The sequence below is a fragment of the Engystomops pustulosus genome, chromosome 2 (genome assembly GCF_040894005.1).
Source record: "Engystomops pustulosus chromosome 2, aEngPut4.maternal, whole genome shotgun sequence".
Lineage (NCBI taxonomy): Eukaryota > Metazoa > Chordata > Amphibia > Anura > Leptodactylidae > Engystomops > Engystomops pustulosus.
The window spans coordinates 49,148,178-49,163,514 of NC_092412.1; the positions used below are offsets into that span (position 1 = coordinate 49,148,178).

A 15,337-nucleotide genomic window follows, 5' to 3' on the forward strand; every position below is an offset into this window, starting at 1 on the left:
AGTCCCAGATTGCAATAATCAGATTAAAATTGTCTGCAATGAAGCTTTATTGATAATTCTTGGTCCTATTACAGCAAAAAAATTTGAAACTCCAATTGTCACTGGGGCAAAAAAAAAAATTGTCGGGAACTACAATGATAAAATATACAGTTTCGACTTACATACAAATTCAACTTAAGAACAAACCTACAGTCCCTATCTTGTATGTAACCCGGGGACTGCCTGTACTTATGTGCATTATGTCTCTCTGTGTCTATACTTAATGTATAACATATGGTATGAAGCACACAATACCAATATGTTATGTGCCTACAGGTGCCCTCCTGCAGCAAGTCTTAGTGCCACTTTTTGGATCCTCTTTTATACTATACACTAGATCTCTGTGTGATGTCCATCTTGCTGAAAGAAGCCTTTACTGCTCACCTTAAGGGGCTACAATATCAATGTCTCTGTCAACTCCCACCTGGTAGCTGACGCACGTGAATGGTATCAAATTCATTGGTCACAATTTATCTACTTATGGTAAATGGGGCTCAGTTGCGATACCAAGGATAGTAATATACTGAGACCCCTGCCATAGCCCAGGTGAGCACACGTCAGCGAGCTGGAGTGGAGGGGGTGCTCACCCCTCCCCTCTCCATAGTCTAGCATCTGATTTTAGTCAGTGGCTGAGAGGCTTAGGCTTTTTTTTTTGCTTTTTTGTTTATTTTCTATCACTGAAGAATAACACGGACTTAGGACGGTTTTACCAAAAGTAAAGTTACTTGTGTTCTGGTGAATTGTGCCCGTCTACCCAGGATCTTATCCTGGACCTAATCCTTTATACAATATTTACAATATGAATTTTGTTCCCTTCCCAGTTAGTTGTACCATCTGACTCCATACACCTGTTTAGGAACACAAAAGCTAGATTTTAGGAGTAGGGTGATGTCCCCCACTGGTGTGTGGAATTATTTTTTTTTAAGCCACAGGGTCCCTTTAATTCGTATTGATGCACCCATCTAGTCTCTTTGGTGGGAGGAGCACAACCTGCTTAGATGAAGGTGTTATGTCACAATTTTTCTGAATGTTTTGATGCCATTTGGTTTATAAGTCTCTGTGTAACCTTCAGCATGAACCAAAATTATACAAGTTTGTGTTTTTTCCTTCATGATGCATTGTGACTTACTGCATGGATCAGAAATCATGTTGCAAGAACTTCTGATTTTGCTAGTTAAGGATAAGAGTGTGAAGTACATTTGGTTCCTGTCCATGGTACTGATATTTAGAATTTTATCAAAGCCGTATTGCAGCAAAATGTTTAAAACTAGAAGTTATTAATATGATAAAATAAAATAAAAATCTTTGCTCCGTCTCCTTTCTGATAAGTAAAAATAATAAAAAAAAAAAATACAAATCTTGCTGCTGGAACCAGTCATCAGCTGCCATCTCTTATACAGAGTCCAAGGTTATAAGAGAAGCCTGGAACTTGGTATCTGGTATTTGCCGGATCTTTAGTAAAAAGAGAGTTAAAGGGGTGTTCCCATTTTAGCAAATTAATGTTATTGTTTTTATAATAAAGTTATACAATTTTCTTGTATACTTTCTGTAACAATTACTTGCGGTTTTCTGCTTGCAGTCCTGCTATACCAGGGGTAGGGAACCTATGGCTTGAGAGCCAGATGTGGTTTTTTTGTTGGCTGCATGTGGCTCTCAGACAGATCTTTAATAAATAGTGATGGCTGCTGCTGTGTGTCTTAGACTGATCACTGGACACAGGCAGCAATGTTACCTGTGCCTACGTCCTTTGTATGACCCAGGCGCCATCGCCGCCATCATCGCCTGGGTCAAAGAGAAGAGCCTGAGAGCGATGAGGAGCTGGCAGCAGGGAGTGCAGGTAGGTGAATATTCTTCTGGGAAGCATGTGCTGTGGCTACCTATATACTGGGGGGGCATGTGCTGTGGCTACCTATATACTGGGGGGCAAAGGAAATAAAAGAGATGAGGCAGTACTCCTGGAAAAGGCTAGGTGTTTATTCACCCAATGTGGAAGGTGCGACGTTTCAGCCTAGAAAACGGTGCCTAATTGATACAGAAAGTATATTAGAAAGTTGTATACATTTTTATAATGCAAACATAATATTAATTTGTTGTAATCGGAACAACCCTTTAACCCCTTTAAGACGCAGCCATTTTGTAGCTTAAGGCTCAGTCCCATTTTTTGGATTCTGACTTGCGTCACTTTATATAGTTATAACTTTTGAACACTGTTATTTATCAAAGCGATTATGAGATTTTTTTTTCCTCACATGTTGTACTTCATTTTAGTGGTAAATTTTGTCTGATAAGTTTTGCATTTATTTATTTTGCGTTTATTTATTTATTTACCATTTTTAACCCCTAGGCGCACCAGGACGTTATAGTACGTCCCGGTGGCTAGATACTTAGCGCACCAGGACGCACTATAACGTCCTGCTTCTGGCACCGGCTCACGAACGGAGCCGGTACCAGAAGCAGCGGCTGTCAGCTGTCTAGTACAGCTGACAGCCTGCGCTAACACCCGCGATCGGAGCCGACTCCGATCGCGGGTGTTAACCCCTTACACGCCGCGGTCAAGCATGACCGCGGCGTGTAAGGGTCTTCCCCCTATGGATCGGATCCCCCGTGCCGCTTACCGGGGGATCCGATCCTCTCCTGGGCAGCTCCGAGGACTGGCATGTGCCCCGGAGCTGCCCGGTTTCCATGGCAGCCAGAACCCTTCCGGGTCTGGCTGTAAACTGTCTGAGCATGCGCAAGCATGCTTAGACAGTTTACACTGCTCTACAATAAAATAGTATTGTAGAGCAGTGTATTGAACTTAAACCAGTGATCAGAGCATCACTGGTTTAAGTTCAAGTATGTAGAAGTAAAATTATGCAAAAACACTTAACACTACACATTATAATAAATAAAAAATAAATACATAAAAATATAAGCCCCTAAAATGTCACTTTCCCATAAAAACACTTAATAAAGTATAAAAAACATAAAAACACAAAAAACCCCCGCATGTTTGGTATTGCCGCGTCCGTAACAATCTGCATAATAAAACAGAATCATTACTGGACCCGCACGGTAAACGCCGGAGGAAAAAAACGCAAAAAAGTTCCGAAAAAAAGATAATTTTTAATTAATACCCTATAAAAAATGCTCTAAAAAGTGATTTAAAAAATTTTATGCACTCTAAAATAAGCCCACTAAAAAGAACAACTGTTCTCGCAAAAAATAAGCCCCTAACCAGATTTGTCAGCCAAAATATAAAAAAGTTATGCATATGAATAGATGGTGATGCTAAAATGAATAAGATTTTCTCCAAATTAGTTTTTATTCAGTACAATTGAATAAAATACACAAAACCCCCACATATTTGGTATCCCTGCGTCCGTAACAATCTGCATAATAAAACAGAATCGTTATTAGATCCGCAAAGTGAACCCCGTAAAAAACAACCTCAAAAAACTCTCTCTGAAAAAAAGATGATTTTTTATTAATGCCCTTTAAAAATGCTCTAAAAAGTGATTTAAAAAAGTTACGCAATCTAAAATAAGACCACTAAAAAGAACAATCCTTCTCGCAAAAAATAAGCCCTTAAACAGATTTGTGAGGTGAAAAATAAAAAAGTTATGCATATGAAAGACGGTGATGCTAAAATTAACAACAATTTTGCCAAATTACTTTTTATTCAGTAAAAATGGGAAAAAATAAAAAATATATATAAATGAAGTATTTTTGTAATCGTGGCGACCCATAGAATAAAAATAATATACTATTTTTATGGTATGGTTAACGGCCAAAAAAAAACACATAAAAATGTTCCTAAAAATTGACGATTTTCATTTCCTCCACCAACAAAGCTTTAATTAAATCTCACCAATTAGCTATAGATGCCCCAAAATTACATACCAGAAAAGTGCATCTCATGTGGCAAAAGAAATAAGCCCCTATAGGTCCTCAATAAAAAAAGAAAAAAATTATAGCCTGTACAATGTGACATAGCAAATCGGATCTGGATGGCGCCTCCTTCCCTCCTATGCCCAGGCGTGCGCCCATACAGCAGGTTACCACCACATATAGGGTATCGGTGTACTCGGGAGAAATTGGGTAACAAACTTTGTGGAGCCTTTTTTCATTTAATCCATTGTAAATGTTTAATTTTCCACCCAAAATGAGTGTATTGTGAAAAAATATTACAATTTTCAGACTGCACCTCCGTTTTGTTTTAACCCCTATAAAACACCTAAAGGGTTAACAAACTTCTTAAAAGTGGTTTTTCATACGTTGAGGGGTGTAGTTTCCACAATGGGGTAATTTATGAGTCTAGCTATTATTTAGGCCTCTCAGTGTCAATTAGAAGTTGAGCAGGTCCATCTAAATACGGGTTTTGGTGATTTTACAAAAAATGTGAAAAATGATACCTAAATTCTGAGCCTCATAACATTCTAGTAAAATATGTGGAATCTTAAAAAAACCATGCCAACATAAAGCAGACATTTGGGAAATGTAAGTTATGAATTTATTTGGGTGCTATGACTATCTGCATCAAAAGTAGAGAATTTAGAACGTTGAAAATATAGAATTTTTCCAATTTTTTGCCAAATTTTGTTTTTTTTCATAACTAAACGCAAAAGATTTCATCCAAATTTTTAAACTAATTTGAAGTACAATGTGTCACGAGAAAACAATCTCAAAATCCCCTGGATTTCTCATAGCGTTCCAAAGCTATAACCACTTATAGTGACACAGGTCAGATTTGAAAAATGGGTCCGCGTCCTTTAGGCCAAAAGATGCTGTGTCCCGTAGGGGTTAAAATTCTAAATCATCGCTTTTTTCAGGCAGACAGATTTACCACCTAAACAAGTTGCTAAATAACATTTTGCAAATGTCTATTTTACAGTTTTATAATTTTGGAAATGTCTGGATAATTTATTTTGATGTCACGCAGCTTACAAATCGAATGTAGATTTTCTGTACTTTAAGAATTTACTATTTTGGGGATAATTTCTGTTTTTGAAATTTTAAATATTTAATATTTAAACCCCCTATATAATCAATCCATTTTAAAATCTGTACCCAAACTATCAAAAACAGCTTTTAGGAAGATTGTTAACCCCTTGAGATCTTCATAATAATAAAATCAAAATGGAGATGAAATTTAGGATGGTCAAATTTTGTTGGTTATACGCTCATTTAGCTCTAAAATTTATACATTTTCAAAAAGTAAAGAGAAAACTCATCTTACAATTTGTTATGCAATTTCTCCTGAGTACAAGTGCACTGCACCAACTGGTGTTGGTATCCCCTATTGTTGAAAATTTATGAAAATGTACTTTTTTTGAGTGCAGCAGTAGAAAAGCATCAGTTCTGTACAGTATTTTTTTTTTTTTGGTGTTTGTGTAGCCTAATACTCATATTATCTTTATTATATTGGTCAATACGATTTCGGGGATACCAGACTTAAATACATTTTCTCACATTTTACTAAATTTGCCAAATATAACCCTAATGTGGGGAAAAATCTATCATTTTTGCATCGTCGTCTTTCAAGTGGCATAACATTTTTACTTTTTTGGCTATAGAGCTTGTTCATGGCTTGTTTTTTTGTGGGACATGTTGTACTTTGCCACAAAATTCCACAGAATTGGTGTAGCAGAAGTGTAAATGTAATAATGTAAATATAATAATGGTTATCCCCCACGTTCAACCACGTAACTGAGCACCCAAAGTGCTCAACCACTTTTTTGCCATTTTGAAAAATATAAAAAATGTAATAAAAGGTATCAGAAGGCCATACAGTCCTGAAAATTGAAGCATTGAAATTGTCATCAAAAGTCACAAAAAATGACACCACCCACACTGAAGTATGAAAGTTATTAGCGCCGGAAGATGGCAAAATGAAGATTTTTTTTTTTTGTATCAGAGGTTTTCCATTTTTGGAAATATAAAACATTATAAAACCTATATAAATATGGTATCCCCGTAATCATACTGACCCAAAGAACAAAATAAGCATGTAAATTGGGGCGCACAGTGCCAAGCCCACAAGAAAATGGGGCAAATGAATTTTTTACAAATTTCATTGCATTTGGAATTCTTTTTGCTGGTTCCCAGTACACGGCATGGAATATTAAATACTTCTAATACTAAGAAGTGCAATTTGTTACGCAGAAAACAATTCCTGATTTTTGAATCAAGAGTGGATTTATCCAGTTATAGTTCTGTTTCACCTAGAGAACACCAGAACTGTGTTTTTAGGTGTCACAGTTCAGGAGATAGGGCCGCTTTTGAAGTTCGCACCCTCCAGCCTGTCAGCTGAAGTCAGAATGGAGAAAGAGCTGCAGAAGACACTTTGCAAAAGTACATGCACCCTCTGCCTATATCTCTGAACCTGGAAAATGGTTATGGTGATTGGTGATACATTTTTACATTTTTAGTTATTTTTCTGCATATTCTATAAAATAAATGTTAATAATAAAATTATTCTATCAAGTTAGTCTCACATATCATGATAAAAACAATGATAATGGTTATGATATGTAAAGCGGTTCCAAAGATATTGTCATTTAGTGAACTGCAAAAATGGACCCAGACATTCAGGTACCAATGACCCTGGGTTACAAAAGGGTTAAACAAGGAAGAATAGTTAGGTTCTGAACCACTGAACATTCTGGGTTATTTTTTATTATACATCTAGAGATGTAGCCATGCTTCCTGCATCTTTCCTTGTCTATTCTCATTCAAATATGAACATTTCTCATGGAAAATAATAGACAAACGCCAGGAATCGGACATTTCTATCACCTACATCAAAATGAAATTGATATAAAATTGCAGCATAAATGTAACAATTATGAGGAGTCTGTCGCCACCAGTCCGATGCTTTTATGTGTGCGGTTGTCTCCACAACTCCATTTTTCGGAAAGTGGTCTTCTCTATCTTGTCTGTCGTCTAGAGGCTTGTCATCGTGTAACGTTCAGTCCGCTTTTTGGGGAGGGGGGGGGCACTGTCTGAGCGCTTGTGGAGGATTTCATTGAAAGCAGATTTAGTAACAGAGGAGACTTTGATATAGGCAGATTGTTATCTAACGGTAAGCCTTATCTGAGGCTTGTAACTGCAGGGGAGGCCACTTCCTCATGTGGGACCTTCATTGCTGGCTCTTGTCTGTATGGGCCACAATGCAATCTGGAAGACAGTAAGGAACAGGTAATATCTCTACTCTGCACAATCTGGCATCATACAAGTGTAGCCTTTATGATTATATAATGCAAGTGTCTTTTGTTAAATTCTACGCCTGATTTTGGAGGCTGGGGATGATTTTTTTTTTCTTATAAGGCTATTATCGAGTCACACCTGGAAACATTGCTGTAAATGGCCATTCCTGAGACATAAAATACAATGGTAGCACATATTCTTTATGGGGTATTCCTATATCTGACATTTAGGATATACCACAGACCTTGGTCTTGTCATCAATTATTACAAAGGTAGTACAGAGTTGCCCCGTACTTTCTGAAGGGCAGGATTTTTTGCAATAAATGTCTATGATTGGAAAACCCTTTTAATAATCATATGAAGAGGAATAAGGCGCCTCTCCGTCTGATGAGCCATTGTTTCATTTCATTCCTAAAGTGGAGTATAAAGGAGGGAGTAATTTCTTATATCTACTATTAATGAACATGGAAAGATGTTATTGATCTTTGCTGCTATTAAGCTGGCTGAGAAGTCATTTCCTTTTCACGTTTAATAATGTATTCGTAATCTGTAACATCGCAATTATTAAGGCTCTGTTCACAATAGAATAATGGCTTCAGATTACAGCAATGCATGAACCATTTTCAGGTTCTGTCAAATTCTTAGGAATCGCCGGAAAGGGCATTGGAAATTTGTTTCACACTGCCGGTGACATGCACGCTGCTGCATGGAGCACAGCCTGCTTCTTCCCTCATGCCTTATTTGCTGCCTATCCACATCTCTTATTTCCAGAATCCCACTTACATACTGAAGTCATCTGTATATAGCTATAACTGACTATAGCTTTTGCTAGATTGGTCATACTTACCTTTCAGACCTCTGAGCGATTCTTAACAATCCTCTGATGCGATGGCTGTCGGGAGGTAGATTTTTATATTCTTTATGTAGGTAACATACAGGGTGGGCCATTTATATGGATACACCTAAATAAAATGGGATCGGTTGGTAATAACAACTTTGTGTTTGTGGCACATTAGTATATGGGAAGGGGGAAACTTTTCAAGATGGCACTTGACCATCACAGCCATTTTGAGTTCAGCCATTTTGGATCCAGCTTTTTATTTTTCAGTTGGATGTAACACATCAAACGTATTGAGAATTTCACAAGAAAAACAATGGTTGGCTTGGTTTGAATGTAACTTTATTCTTTCATGAGTTATACAAGTTAAAAATGTGTGAAAAGTGCTGGATGTATTGTCAATGCAACCCTCTTCTCTCACTCCTTACATACTGATGGCAACACTGCAGAAGAAATGCTAGCACAGGCTTCCAGTATCCATTGTTTCAGATGCTCCACATCTCATATCTTCACAGCATAGACAATTGCCTTAGGATGACCTCAAGAGTCCGAGCATTCCTACATGAACAGTTCCCTGGAAAGTGGATTGGTCCTCATGGGCCAGTTGACTGGCCACCAAGGTTTCCCGATCTGACCCCCCTAGACTTTTTTTGAGGTCATCTGAAGGTAATTGTCTGAAAAGATACAAGATGTTCAGCATCTGAAACAATGAATACCTGAAGGCTGTGCTGGCATTTTTTCAGCTGTGTTTCTATCAGTGTGTCAAGAGCGGGCGAAAAGGTTTGCATTGACAATCCAATACAATGGGCAGCACTTTGAGCATTAGCTTCTTAATAACTAATGAAAGAATAAAATTGCATTTAAACACCGTAGTTTTTCCAGTGAAATTCTCAATACGTTTATTGGAAATTGGAAATTAAAAAGTTGGATCCAAAATGGCTGACTTCAAAATGGCCGCCATGGTCAACACCCACTTTGAAAAGTTTTCCCCCCTCTCATATACTGAGGCGCCACAAACGAGTAGTTGATATCTCCGACCATTCACATTTTATCTAGCTGTATGCATATAAATGGCTCACCCTCTAGATGTACATGGTTGTTCTAAAGCAGTGATTTTCAACCTTTTTTGAGCCGCGGCACACTTTTTATACTTAGAAAATCCTGGGGCACACCACCAACCAAAATAGCACAAAATGACACTAAAACAGTCATAAAAGGCCTCCCTTTACTAATAAAAAGGCCCTAGCTGCCTCCCTTTACTAATAAAAAGCCCCTAGATGCCTCCCTTTACTAATAAAAAGCCCCTAGCTGCCTCCCTTTACTAATAAAAAGCCCCTAGATGCCTCCCTTTACTAATAAAAAGCCCCTAGCGGCCTCCCTTTACAAATTAAGAGCCCGTAGCGGCCTCTCTTTACTAATTAAAAGGCCCTAGAGCCCCCCCTTTACTAATTAAAAGGCCCTAGAGCCCCCCCTTTACTAATTAAAAGGCCCTAGAGCCCCCCCTTTACTAATAAAAAGCCCCTAGATGCCTCCCTTTACTAATAAAAAGCCCCTAGATGCCTCCCTTTACTAATAAAAAGCCCCTAGATGCCTCCCTTTACTAATAAAAAGCCCCTAGCGGCCTCCCTTTACTAATAAAAAGGCCCTAGCTGCCTCCCTTTACTAATAAAAACCTCTAGCGGCCTCCCTTTACTAATTAAAAGACCCTAGAGCCCCCCCTTTACTAATTAAAAGGCCCTAGAGCCCCCCCTTTACTAATTAAAAGGCCCTAGAGCCCCCCCTTTACTAATAAAAAGCCCCTAGATGCCTCCCTTTACTAATAAAAAGCCCCTAGATGCCTCCCTTTACTAATAAAAAGCCCCTAGATGCCTCCCTTTACTAATAAAAAGCCCCTAGATGCCTCCCTTTACTAATAAAAAGCCCCTAGCGGCCTCCCTTTACTAATAAAAAGGCCCTAGCTGCCTCCCTTTACTAATAAAAACCTCTAGCGGCCTCCCTTTACTAATTAAAAGACCCTAGCGGTCTCCCTTTACAAATTAAGAGTCCCTAGCGGCCTCCCTTTACAAATTAAGAGCCCGTAGCGGCCTCTCTTTACTAATTAAAAGGCCCTAGAGTCCCCCCTTTACTAATTAAAAGGCCCTACAGGCCCCCCTTTACTAATTAAAAGGCCCTAGAGCCCCCCCTTTACTAATTAAAAGGCCCTAGAGCCCCCCCCTTTACTAATTAAAAGGCCCTAGAGGCCCCCCTTTACTAATTAAAAGGCCCTAGAGCCCCCCCTTTACTAATTAAAAGGCCCTAGAGCCCCCCTTTACTAATTAAAAGGCCCTAGAGGCCTCCCTTTACTAATTAAAAGGCCCTAAAGGCCCCCCTTTACTAATTAAAAGGCCCTAGAGCCCCCCCTTTACTAATTAAAAGGCCCTAGAGCCCCCCCTTTACTAATTAAAAGGCCCTAGAGGCCCCCCTTTACTAATTAAAAGGCCCTAGAGCCCCTCCTTTACTAATTAAAAGGCCCTAGAGACCCCCCTTTACTAATTAAAAGGCCCTAGCGGCCTCCCTTTACTATTTAAAAGGCCCTAGAGACCCCCCTTTACTAATTAAAAGGCCCTAGAGACCCCCCTTTACTAATTAAAAGGCCCTAGAGACCTCCCTTTACTAATTAAAAGGCCCTAGAGACCCCCCCTTTACTAATTAAAAGGCCCTAGAGACCCCCCTTTACTAATTAAAAGGCCCTAGAGACCCCCTTTACTAATTAAAAGGCCCTAGAGACCCCCCTTTACTAATTAAAAGGCCCTAGAGACCCCCCTTTACTAATTAAAAGGCCCTAGAGACCCCCCTTTACTAATTAAAAGGCCCTAGAGACCCCCCTTTACTAATTAAAAGGCCCTAGAGACCCCCCTTTACTAATTAAAAGGCTCTAGAGACCCCCCTTTACTAATTAAAAGGCCCTAGAGACCCCCCTTTACTAATTAAAAGGCCCTAGAGACCCCCCTTTACTAATTAAAAGGCCCTAGAGACCCCCCTTTACTAATTAAAAGGCCCTAGAGACCCCCCTTTACTAATTAAAAGGCCCTAGAGACCCCCCTTTACTAATTAAAAGGCCCTAGAGACCCCCCTTTACTAATTAAAAGGCCCTAGAGACCCCCCTTTACTAATTAAAAGGCTCTAGAGACCCCCCTTTACTAATTAAAAGGTCCTAGAGACCCCCCTTTACTAATTAAAAGGCCCTAGAGACCCCCCTTTACTAATTAAAAGGCCCTAGAGACCCCCCTTTACTAATTAAAAGGCCCTAGAGACCCCCCTTTACTAATTAAAAGGCCCTAGAGACCCCCCTTTACTAATTAAAAGGCCCTAAAGGCCTCCCTTAACAAATAAAAAGCCCCAGCCTACCTTTACTAATAAAAAAAAGACCCTAGCTGCCTTCCCTATACAAATAATAACCCTATATACTTACCCTTGATGTCTTCTTCCACGTACCTTCACTCCTAATGGCGATCCGCTCACCTTCTGTAGCTCCCTCACCGCGCGCCTCTGGTCACGCGGTGCAGGAGCTACAGAAGATGGGCAGATCGCCGACGCGGGGCTTAGAGGTAAGTATGGGCGCAGAAATACGGGGGCGCAGCGGCAGCTCGACATCGGGGCAGCTTAGTTCGGGGAACTTTCCCCCGCGACACACTCAACCTTGTGTCGCGGCACACAGGTTGAAAATCACTGTTCTAAAGGACATCCACATACGGTACATACATATTTGTTTTCTGTTGTTTTTCAGTACTTATTAAATATAGATGGAAAATGTTTAAAGAGGACCTGTCACCGCGGAAAACCCAAAGACCAAATGTGCCCCCATAATCCTCCCCCCAGCCCCTTTCTCCCTAGCCTTTTTTTTTAAATTTATGTGCAGTAAATTGATTTAAAACGATCCGACCTCTTACCAAATAAGAGGTCGGATCGTGTATCCAGCGCACTGGCAGTCGGCGTCATTCATTAGGGGGCGTGCTGACACACCCCCAGCACGCCCCTGCCAGTCACATTGTAGGAGAAGCCGGCAGCATCGCATCACTGCCGGCTCTCTGTGCCGCTGTAAATAAGCCCTCTTATTTGGTAAGAGGTCGGATCGTTTTAAATCAATTTACTGCACATAAATTTAAAAAAAAAACTGCTAGGGAGAAAGGGGCAGGGGAGGATTATGGGGGGCATATTTGGTCTGTGGGTTTTCCGCGGTGACGGGTCCTCTTTAAAAAATATATTAAAAAACTAACAATAATACGGTACTTCGTTATGTTACTATTGTAACATGTTACGGATTGCTTGCCCTCAAATCTAATGGGAAAATTCTTCATATTTCTTTACGTCAGTTCTGTTTAAAGGTGAATTGAACCCCATGACACTTACAGTGCTGTGCCCAGTGGTAGAAAAATCCCCTGCACTTGGCTGATGTCATTATACCATGTATTACCGTGCACTCAATAACCTCTCTCAGGGGAGCACAACGTTTATTTCTGACCTGTAATTTTTAGAAGAATTTCATTTAGTGTTTAGTTTGTTTGTTTTTTCATTTTCGAAGCAGATATTTGTCGTATATTGTGCTCAGACTTTACAGAGGTAAAATAATATACAAATGAAATGTCAGCCTTGCCACTTGGTAGCACAGATATGTGCATTATTAAAGAAAGAAACCAAACCTACATTTATCAGCTGGAGCGCTTCATACTCATACACACATGCAGAGAGCCACTGCCCAAGTCTTCTGACAGCGACCTAGCTCTCAGTACTAAGAGTTATGGCAATTGAATAATATTTATCTCCCTTGATATCTGCCATTAGCGGAGTGACTGTAGGCCTCATACACTACCATTGGAATAGATGGATATGAATATAAGCTGTGACTTCATCTATTGTCAGTAGTGATGTAATGAGGGGTCAGTGTTATCTATATAGAGGTCATTGTACAGGGAGGGGGAGGAGATAAGCTGTGACATCATCTATTGTCAGTAGTGATGTAACGAGGGGTCAGTGTTATCTATATAGAGGTCATTGTACAGGAGGGGGAGGGGATAAGCTGTGACATCATCTATTGTCAGTAGTGATGTAATGAGGGGTCAGTGTTATCTGTATAGAGGTCATTGTACAGGCAGGAGGGGGAGGATATAAGCTGTGACAGCATCTATTGTCAGTAATGAGGGGTCAGTGTTATCTATATAGAGGTCATTGTACAGGGAGGAGGGGGAGGAGATAAGTTGTGACATCATCTATTGTCAGTAGTGATATAATGAGGGGTCAGTGGTATCTATATAGAGGACATTGTACAGGAGGGGGGGGGGGATAAGCTGTGACATCATCTATTGTCAGTAGTGAGGTAATGATGGGTCAGTGTTATCTATATAGAGGTCATTGTACAGGGAGGGGGAGGAGATAAGCTGTGACATCATCTATTATCAGTAGTGATGTAATGATGGGTCAGTGTTATCTATATAGAGGTCATTGTACAGGGAGGAGGAGGAGATAAGCTGTGACATCATCCATTGTCAGTAGTGATGTAATGATGGTTTATTAATAAAGTGAAAATGTATGTAGTTCTTTTATTATAGCTTGTGATGTGGAATAATTTACCACCTCTCTAATGTGATGGAATAGTACTTAAAGGGTTATTCCCACGAAGACAAGTTTCTCATATGTTCTCAGGATAGCGAGCACATTCTCTAATTCACTGTTATTTTAAAAAAATGCAGCATTTTACAGATATAAGTCCAACCTGTCTCTATCAGTCCTGGTGTACACAATTTCAGTTTCCCCTAGAAACAACCCTGTAACCTCTGACTTGGAGCCGGTCGCCATCTTGGATTTCTGTGTGACAGCATTCAGATGAGATTTCTGTCTTGCTCTGCTCTGAGCTTGTAGCCACCCCCCTGCACGGAGGTAAGAGACACTCACTGATCAAATCCTGCCAGGAGATGGTGAGCAGAGAGAGAGGCTGCAAACTACAAGGAGATAAGTGATCAGGGGGAGGCAGGCACATATCTGTGAGATGTAGTAGAGGTCACAGTGTAAAAGTCTGATCTGTCTCATCTCTCTCTCTTTCTATGTGTCAATGTGTTAGTACAATGTCAGAAGCCAGATGAAAGTATATATATACCTGTACCCTGATAATCTAACCACACTGTCACCCCACAGAGCTAGATGGATCATAATGTGTCTGCATAGAGAGTCGCCACCCACACCCTGGGATCTTGCACTAAGCAGCCTAGGGAGTGATAGGAGCTAAAACAGCAATAAAACTGAGTAACTTTGTAAAGTAAGGGGTTAAAATGATCTTTGAAATTTGAGAATGTTCCTTCGTGGGAAAACCCCTTTAAGGGTGTCATTAAGGATGTATGAAGTGGGCTTACAGGCTGTACTCTCTTCATATATTATAGACATACTCGGGTGCACCAATGCCTACCCCAAACACCTGGAAGTTAACCATTCGAATGCCGGCGTGCATATGCTGCCATATTGTTATATTTGTTGTGTGAAAAATAAGGCCTCATACTGCTCTTGAAATGGAACAAACAGTGGCAAGGGGTTAAAAAATACTTTAAAATGATGTTTTGACATAAAAGCTTTGTTAGAAAGTATGTGATTTTGTGCTGACACTTTCCTTTTTAATAAATACATCTGGTTAAAGGGAAATTGACCTAATAAACCACAATCAGAATGTGATCATGCAGCTGAAAATCTTCTAGATCATGTCTTTTTCATGGCCTAGTTTGGTGGCATCGTCCAGAAAATCAGCTTTAAAGTGAGATGTAATTTAGTCAAGGAGGCGGAGAGTTTAACACTGAAGTCAAGCTCTCATCATCTCAGAATGCAGTCTTTACTGTCATGAATTGGTCCTGCATCCAGGCACATTACTAACCAGATCTCTGTAAGTCTAGTTTATAATGTCAATCACAGGGGAGGGGACGTTCAGAGGTGGGGAGAGCTTGACTTCAGTGCTGAGCTCTCCACCTCCATGACTTTAAAGTGAGATGTAAATTGGCTGTTTAAAGTATATTTTCTGGGTTATGCCACCACACTGGGCAATATAAAAGACATTATCTAGAAGGTGTTTATGTACTTCACAACATACTGGTAGTGGTTAATTAGGTACAATTTTATTAGGTAAATTTCTGATGATGGTTCCCTATAAGACCAACTCACATTTCATTAGATTGGTTATTATGAACCAAAACCAGATGCGGTGGAACACACACACACACACCTTATCCCCGTGTAGCTTCCTCTATTGAAATGATG

At 39.9% G+C, this 15,337-nt stretch overlaps 1 protein-coding gene across 3 annotated transcripts in view; it reads left to right on the top strand.

The window, feature by feature from the left end:
* FNDC3A (fibronectin type III domain containing 3A) overlaps nucleotides 1-15,337 on the top strand; it is a 130,968-nt gene that overhangs the window by 23,494 nt on the left and 92,137 nt on the right. The gene's annotated exons all lie outside the window — the stretch shown is intronic.